Genomic DNA, 8780 nt, shown 5'->3' on the forward strand with positions numbered 1-8780 from the left:
CATGTATTTACCTCTGTTGTTTTTGGTTGTCTCCATAAAAATCCGCTCCTGCTGCACCAGACTCATCACATCCTCCACCTCCACCCAGTACCTCATCTCTGAGGACTCCAGCACCTGCTGTACCAACGTACTCCTACAGGTCGAGCTTACCAGAATCTACAAAGATGACGCATGATTATGAGTGGCCCTCCAATATACTATAAATTACAAAACCACACACATGAAAATGAAGCAACGACAACGTTTCGGCCAAGTATATACACAATTCATGCAAGAAAGTTGTCTGACAGCAAACAGTTCACTTACCTGGGCGTGGGTTGTATTGTCGCCCCAAATATCGAAGTAACCGCCGTTTTCTAGTTCCCGGATCACATCGTTATTTTTTAACACGTCAACACTCCACATCTGTCCACAAACAACATGTTAGATAAAACCTCTACATTTTTGTGGTATTGTGTGCCACAACCCACCACAGTTCCCGACTTCACGGGTACCTATATACTGTTAGATACAAATCTAACTGATGTTAGACAAATCCCAAAGGTTTTCATATAAAAGAAAGATTAATCAATTTACATGGAAATATATGTCTGCTGAGACTGATGGATGCCCACTACTCTCGTAAAAGAAAAGTAAACTTCAGTATGCATTTAAAATTGTTTCGCATAAATAATGCCTTACGTTGTTGAAAGAATGACACTTAAAATTCAAAACCAATAGACACTATTAATGGCGTAAATCACGAAGTAATTACCACGAGATAAATAATGAAAGAAACTCACCTGAATGCTTGCATCGCCCTGGACGAGCGTAGCCAAACACAGGCAAAACACAGGCAAAACTAGGCAGCATCTTGGAATACAACAAGCACTGCGGAGACACAAGTACTTAAACCTTTAATCCTTGGTGACACTAAGACACAGAAGCACAAGATGCGAGATTATGCTTCCAGTCGCAGCTTATATTGGCCGGTAAAGGTGAGATTGTAGGGACAGGTGTAATTGGTCCCGCTAGAGTAACGGGTAACATGATTAAAGTATTCAATTTACTGAGAGGGGTATAACAAAAGGAATATAAAAAAGCTGTAAATATAAGAGCAGTTAGTAAATTGGATAAAGTTTGATTTAGAAAATACCTGGGTAAATAGTGGTTTAGAAATGTGATAGTAGATTTCAGGAAAAAATTATCATACCGGATATTGGATCGCTGCAGTGTTTTATATATGAATTTGAATTATACATGAATCAACATCTATTACGTTAATAGTTATGTCTTTAGTAGATTAAACACACTATTTCAAAACCAGTATTTTCGTGTGATTTTCCTGTGTCTATCTTTCCCAATTTATATCCATTGTTTCTTGTTTCAGTTGGTACTGATGTTTTAATATCTTTGTATGCTCATTTCCAATATGTATAAAAACAAAATAATGAAAAAAACTTAAAAAGGAATGTATTCCACCATACGAGGCCGCTCTTATTTATATTCAACAAAACTCGTTCATATTATATATCTAATCTAAGAACATCAGATCATACATATACAAAAATCGGTAAGTAGGGAAATTAACAGGAAAGAAGACTCACTATCACTTCAAGTTTATCTAAATAGGGTTTTGAAATGGTCAAAAGATTAGCAGATGCAGTTTTATGCTGATAAATGTAAAGTTCTGAGGCTAGGTAATGATGATAAATTTACAAGTACGAGCTAGACGGTGTTGAGATTGCGAAGTTTGATTGCGAAAGGGATCTGGGTGTTACGATTAGTAAGAATTTAAAACCAAATTATCAATGCATGAATGTTCGAAATGAGGTAAATAGGACACTGGGATTTATTAATCGAAGCGTTAGTAACAAGACACCTGGTATTGTTCTTCAGTAATATCTTGCTCTGGTTAGGGCCCCATTTAGATTATTCAGTTCAGTTTTGGTCGCCGTACTATAGAATGGATATAACATAAGAACAAGGCAACTGCAGAAGGCCTATACGAGGCAGCTCCTATTTATAACCACCCAATCCCACTCATATACATGTCCAACCCATGCTTGAAACAATCGAGGGATCCCACCTCCACATTGAAAATAAGAACAAAGGCAACTACAGAAGGTCTATTGGCCCATACGAGGCAGCTCCTATTTATAACCACCCAATCCCACTCATATACATGTCCAACCCATGCTTGAAACAATCGAGGGACCCCACCTCCACCACGTTACACGGCAATTGGTTCCACAAATCAACAACCCTGTTACTGAACCAGTATTTACCCAAGTCTTTCCTAAATCTAAACTTGTCCAATTTATACCCATTGTTTCGTGTTCTGTCTTGTGTTGATATTTTTAATACCCTATTAATATCCTCCCTGTTATGTCCATTCATCCACTTGTAAACTTCTATCATGTCACCCCTAACTCTTCACCTTTCCAGTGAATGCAACTTAAGCTTGGTTAATCTTTCTTCATATGAAAGATTTCTAATTTGGGGAATTAACTTAGTCATCCTACGTTGGACACGTTCAAGTGAATTCATCAATCAATTTATTTTTTATGAAATGGGAGACATCTCCAGTCACGCAGGGTGCAGTCGCACCTCAACAGATCTTCAGTATCATCTATTGGTACTAATAATGGCTCAAAAGGGCCACCACTTATGGGCTATTCATGCCCGTGCCACCTTTTGGGTGGCTTAATCTTGATGGCATTATAGGTGGCATCAATCAATCAATTTATTTTCACTTGAGAATGAACCATGCGTTGAACAGAACCATGAGAATGAGGAGTGCGTTCGCAGCAGGTTTTCTTTTAAACATGTCTCATTGAATATGGCCGCAGATTCAGTATTTACTATCATCTGGTTTAGGGCTTCTATCCCTCTAATTATTTTCCTAGCATCAGAGCTTAGCTGAAAGAGGAGTTCTCAAAAAACTCATTTTCGTTATTTCAAGGTGAATAAAAATAGTTAATTACTATAGAATGTATTACACTTATTTATACAAATTGCACAAAGTTTCGAACCACTATGGTTCATTCTCAGTGAAAATAAATTGATTGATGCCACCTAAAATGCCATCATGATTAAGCCACCCAAAATCAGGTGGCACGGGCATGAAATAGCCCATAAGTGGGTGGCCCTTTTAGCCACCACTTGAGTCTATATATATATGTATATATAGTATATAAATATAAATTCTATATATAATATATATATATATTATATAGTATATATATATAATATTATAATATATATAATATATATATATTATATAGTATATATATATATACTATAGTATATATATATATACATATATATATATGCTCAAAGTGGATGGCTCAAAAGGGCCACCACTTATGGGCTATTCATGCCCGTGCCACCTTTTGGGTGGCTTAATCATGATGGCATTTTAGGTGGCATCAATCAATTTATTTTCACTTGAGAATGAACCATAGTGGTTCGAAACTTTGTGCAATTTGTATAAATAAGTGTAATACATTCTATAGTAATTAACTATTTTTATTCACCTTGAAATAACGAAAATGAGTTTTTGAGAACTCCTCTTTCAGCTAAGCTCTGATGCTAGGAAAATAATTAGAGGGATAGAAGCCCTAAACCAGATGATAGTAAATACTGAATCTGCGGCCATATTCAATGAGACATGTTTAAAAGAAAACCTGCTGCGAACGCACTCCTCATTCTCATGGTTCTCCTCAACGCATGGTTCATTCTCAAGTGAAAATAAATTGATTGATTGATGCCACCTATAATGCCATCAAGATTAAGCCACCCAAAAGGTGGCACGGGCATGAATAGCCCATAAGTGGTGGCCCTTTTGAGCCATTATTAGTACCAATAGATGATACTGAAGATCTGTTGAGGTGCGACTGCACCCTGCGTGACTGGAGATGTCTCCCATTTCATAAAAATAAATTGATTGATGAATTCACTTGAACGTGTCCAACGTAGGATGACTAAGTTAATTCCCCAAATTAGAAATCTTTCATATGAAGAAAGATTAACCAAGCTTAAGTTGCATTCACTGGAAAGGCGAAGAGTTAGGGGTGACATGATAGAAGTTTACAAGTGGATGAATGGACATAACAGGGAGGATATTAATAGGGTATTAAAAATATCAACACAAGACAGAACACGAAACAATGGGTATAAATTGGACAAGTTTAGATTTAGGAAAGACTTGGGTAAATACTGGTTCAGTAACAGGGTTGTTGATTTGTGGAACCAATTGCCGTGTAACGTGGTGGAGGTGGGGTCCCTCGATTGTTTCAAGCATGGGTTGGACATGTATATGAGTGGGATTGGGTGGTTATAAATAGGAGCTGCCTCGTATGGGCCAATAGACCTTCTGTAGTTGCCTTTGTTCTTATTTTCAATGTGGAGGTGGGATCCCTCGATTGTTTCAAGCATGGGTTGGACATGTATATGAGTGGGATTGGGTGGTTATAAATAGGAGCTGCCTCGTATAGGCCTTCTGCAGTTGCCTTGTTCTTATGTTATATCCATTCTATAGTACGGCGACCAAAACTGAACTGAATAATCTAAATGGGGCCCTAACCAGAGCAAGATATTACTGAAGAACAATACCAGGTGTCTTGTTACTAACGCTTCGATTAATAAATCCCAGTGTCCTATTTACCTCATTTCGAACATTCATGCATTGATAATTTGGTTTTAAATTCTTACTAATCGTAACACCCAGATCCCTTTCGCAATCAAACTTCGCAATCTCAACACCGTCTAGCTCGTACTTGTAAATTTATCATCATTACCTAGCCTCAGAACTTTACATTTATCAGCATAAAACTGCATCTGCTAATCTTTTGACCATTTCAAAACCCTATTTAGATAAACTTGAAGTGATAGTGAGTCTTCTTTCCTGTTAATTTCCCTACTTACCGATTTTTGTATATGTATGATCTGATGTTCTTAGATTAGATATATAATATGAACGAGTTTTGTTGAATATAAATAAGAGCGGCCTCGTATGGTGGAATACATTCCTTTTAAGTTTTTTTTCATTATTTTGTTTTTATACATATTGGAAATGAGCATACAAAGATATTAAAACATCAGTACCAACTGAAACAAGAAACAATGGATATAAATTGGGAAAGATAGACACAGGAAAATCACACGAAAATACTGGTTTTGAAATAGTGTGTTTAATCTACTAAAGACATAACTATTAACGTAATAGATGTTGATTCATGTATAATTCAAATTCATATATAAAACACTGCAGCGATCCAATATCCGGTATGATAATTTTTTTCCTGAAATCTACTATCACATTTCTAAACCACTATTTTACCCAGGTATTTTCTAAATCAAACTTTATCCAATTTACTAACTGCTCTTATATTTACAGCTTTTTTATATTCCTTTTGTTATACCCCTCTCAGTAAATTGAATACTTTAATCATGTTACCCGTTACTCTAGCGGGACCAATTACACCTGTCCCTACAATCTCACCTTTACCGGCCAATATAAGCTGCGACTGGAAGCATAATCTCGCATCTTGTGCTTCTGTGTCTTAGTGTCACCAAGGATTAAAGGTTTAAGTACTTGTGTCTCCGCAGTGCTTGTTGTATTCCAAGATGCTGCCTGTTTTTGCCTGTGTTTTGCCTGTGTTTGGCTACGCTCGTCCAGGGCGATGCAAGCATTCAGGTGAGTTTCTTTCATTATTTATCTCGTGGTAATTTACTTCGTGATTTACGCCATTAATAGTGTCTATTGGTTTTGAATTTTTAAGTGTCATTCTTTCAACAACGTAAGGCATTATTTATGCGAAACAATTTTAAATGCATACTGAAGTTTACTTTTCTTTTACGAGAGTAGTGGGCATCCATCAGTCTCAGCAGACATATATTTCCATGTAAATTGATTAATCTTTCTTTTATATGAAAACCTTTGGGATTGTCTAACATCAGTTAGATTTGTATCTAACAGTATATAGGTACCCGTGAAGTCGGGAACTGTGGTGGGTTGTGGCACACAATACCACAAAATGTAGAGGTTTTATCTAACATGTGTTTGTGGACAGATGTGGAGTGTTGACGTGTTAAAAAATAACGATGTGATCCGGGAACTAGAAAACGGCGGTTACTTCGATATTTGGGGCGACAATACAACCCACGCCCAGGTAAGTGAACTGTTTGCTGTCAGACAACTTTCTTGCATGAATTGTGATATACTTGGCCGAAACGTTGTCGTTGCTTCATTTTCATGTGTGTGGTTTTGTAATTTATAGTATATTGGAGGGCCACTCATAATCATGCGTCATCTTTTGTAGATTCTGGTAAGCTCGACCTGTAGGAGTACGTTGGTTACAGCAGGTGCTGGAGTCCTCAGAGATGAGGTACTGGGTGGAGGTGGAGGATGTGATGAGTCTGGTGCAGCAGGAGCGGATTTTTATGGAGACAACCAAAAACAACAGAGGTAAATACATGCTCGCTCAAATACCCAATTTGCATATGATTGAGAATATAAATAAATTTGATTGATTTAGTAGAATTTACACTGTCCATATATTTCACGTATATGTAAGATGTTTGCTAAGAAACTGTGGAAATCCTCTTTCTTATTGTCATAAATTTAAACAAAACTAGAACAATAGATTTTAATACCTCATACTATATGTTGTTAATGATATATTGCATAAGGTTTACAGTTTTTTATATTATAACCCAACGAATCCCACAGAACATCCGATGGATTGGAACGTCTACCACAATACGGCAGACGTCGAGAAGTTCATAAACTGGGTGAAGGAAATGGGAGGCTGCTTCGTGCAGGTGCTAACGGCAGCCACCACGGAGGAGGGGCGCCAAGTCCTGGTGATTAAAGTCACAGATCCATTCTCCGATGAACCCAAGACAAAGATCTGGATCGAAGCTGGTAAGAGAGAGGAGCTTGTTCGTCCTGAATAGCCAATAGAGTTAGCAATACAGTGTATATAACATATTGCGTATATAACAATTATAAGTAAGATAATAGAGTTAATAATGATAAGTGACAATATAAAATAATAGCTAATTATTTCCCAATCTCTATCCGTTGTTCCAGGTATCCATGCTCGTGAATGGATCTCTCCTGCCGTCTCTCTGTATATCCTGAACCTTCTGATTACAGACGATTCTTGGCGAGACCTGCTGAAGAGGACGGAGTGGTACATCGTGCCTGTCGTCAACCCGGACGGCTATCATTACTCCTTCACCTCCGAGAGTGCCAGGTCAGTCAACAGTGTACACGATATGCAACACCGTGCAGTGTTCATGCCACACAACCTCGCACAGTGAAGACAGAAGACACAGTGCAGAAGTATTGTAAAACTGCAGGGGTCATAAAGACCCCTGCAGTTTTACAATACACTCTGCACATTATTGCCCAGAAGCGTGTGTATCCCAAGTCGTGACTAGTAATGAGATAATACATATAGCAGTTTATTATGGGAAATAATACCAACCTTTTAGTTTTTAAAAACAAAATTCATTGTCATGATTCTAACATTATTGTTTACTCTAGGCTGTGGAGAAAGAATCGCCAGACCCACCTTGATAGAGGGTGCAAAGGAGTGAGCCTGATCCGTGACATGGACTTGGAATGGAGCTTCAGCACTCCATTCGACCCTTGTAGTGAGACTTACAAAGGCGTCACACCCTTCACTGAACCAGAAACCCGAGGTCTCCAAGCAATCATGGAAACAGTGGGTGGCATTGACCTGTTCATAGCTTTCCGAGGCTATGGCCAGTCTATCGTTTATCCTGTGTTGCGGAATGACATTCCTCCAGCAAACATCCATGAACACGAAGTTCTGGCTATGGTATTTGTTCATGCCGTGAGCTATACGTCTCGTGGACATATCAATTATGAGATAGGCCAATCAGGACCACTGTACGGTCTAACCTCTGAAGACTTGGCACCCGAGGCACAGAATAGGTTCATATATACCATTGATCTCCCTTATAAAGGGAGATATGGACTTCTTCATTCAGAGAGTAATATTAGCAGCACTCTGATGGAGACCACTGCCGGTATCATGTGCATGGTCCGTCATATTACTAACACGGGTCACTGTACCAATCCTTAGTAGCAGCCATATGTATAGTTGGTACATATGGCATATGGTTGGTACTAAGGCAGGAGTTACTCCTGGAATCAACATTATTTATGTAAGTAATTCCTAAATCTGAATTTTAAATCCTAAATAAAACAATAAAAAAATCTACCTGTTTTTATTTAAACTGCTATTAGACAAGTCTAACAAATAAATTTACAACAGTAGGCAGGTATTTAGCTAATGTAACAACCGGTCTTTTTTATATAATGATGTTCCACTTGATGTTGTAGTTATTTACATGAATATATGTTTAGTATTTATGTACTTGACTTTATAATAGTGTATCAAAATTAGTTTGAAGCTCAAGTTATCTTTTCTTTAGCCACTGCACATAAGTAGAAGTGTACCTTTACAATAAAGTATATGGAAAGTTTCAAATTTTCCATTTCAATATTTGCTTTCTCAAACCAACAGTAACTATTCTTCATTTAAAAAGAATCGAATTCCCTCACTTCCATTCTGTGGCTTAAGGGAAAAGATGAGGGCCATTTCTGGCATATTGCTATTCAGTGCCGGAATCGTGGATTGAACCATTTTGCGAAAAAGAAGATATATCACTTTATTTATTTATTTATTAAATTTTGCATATACAAGAATGTACATAAGGAATGTTAGGATACAAATATGGTAATTACAGTCTTGTAAAGC

Source organism: Procambarus clarkii, unplaced genomic scaffold, assembly GCF_040958095.1.
Source record: "Procambarus clarkii isolate CNS0578487 unplaced genomic scaffold, FALCON_Pclarkii_2.0 HiC_scaffold_1087, whole genome shotgun sequence".
Classification (NCBI taxonomy): Eukaryota; Metazoa; Arthropoda; class Malacostraca; order Decapoda; family Cambaridae; genus Procambarus; species Procambarus clarkii.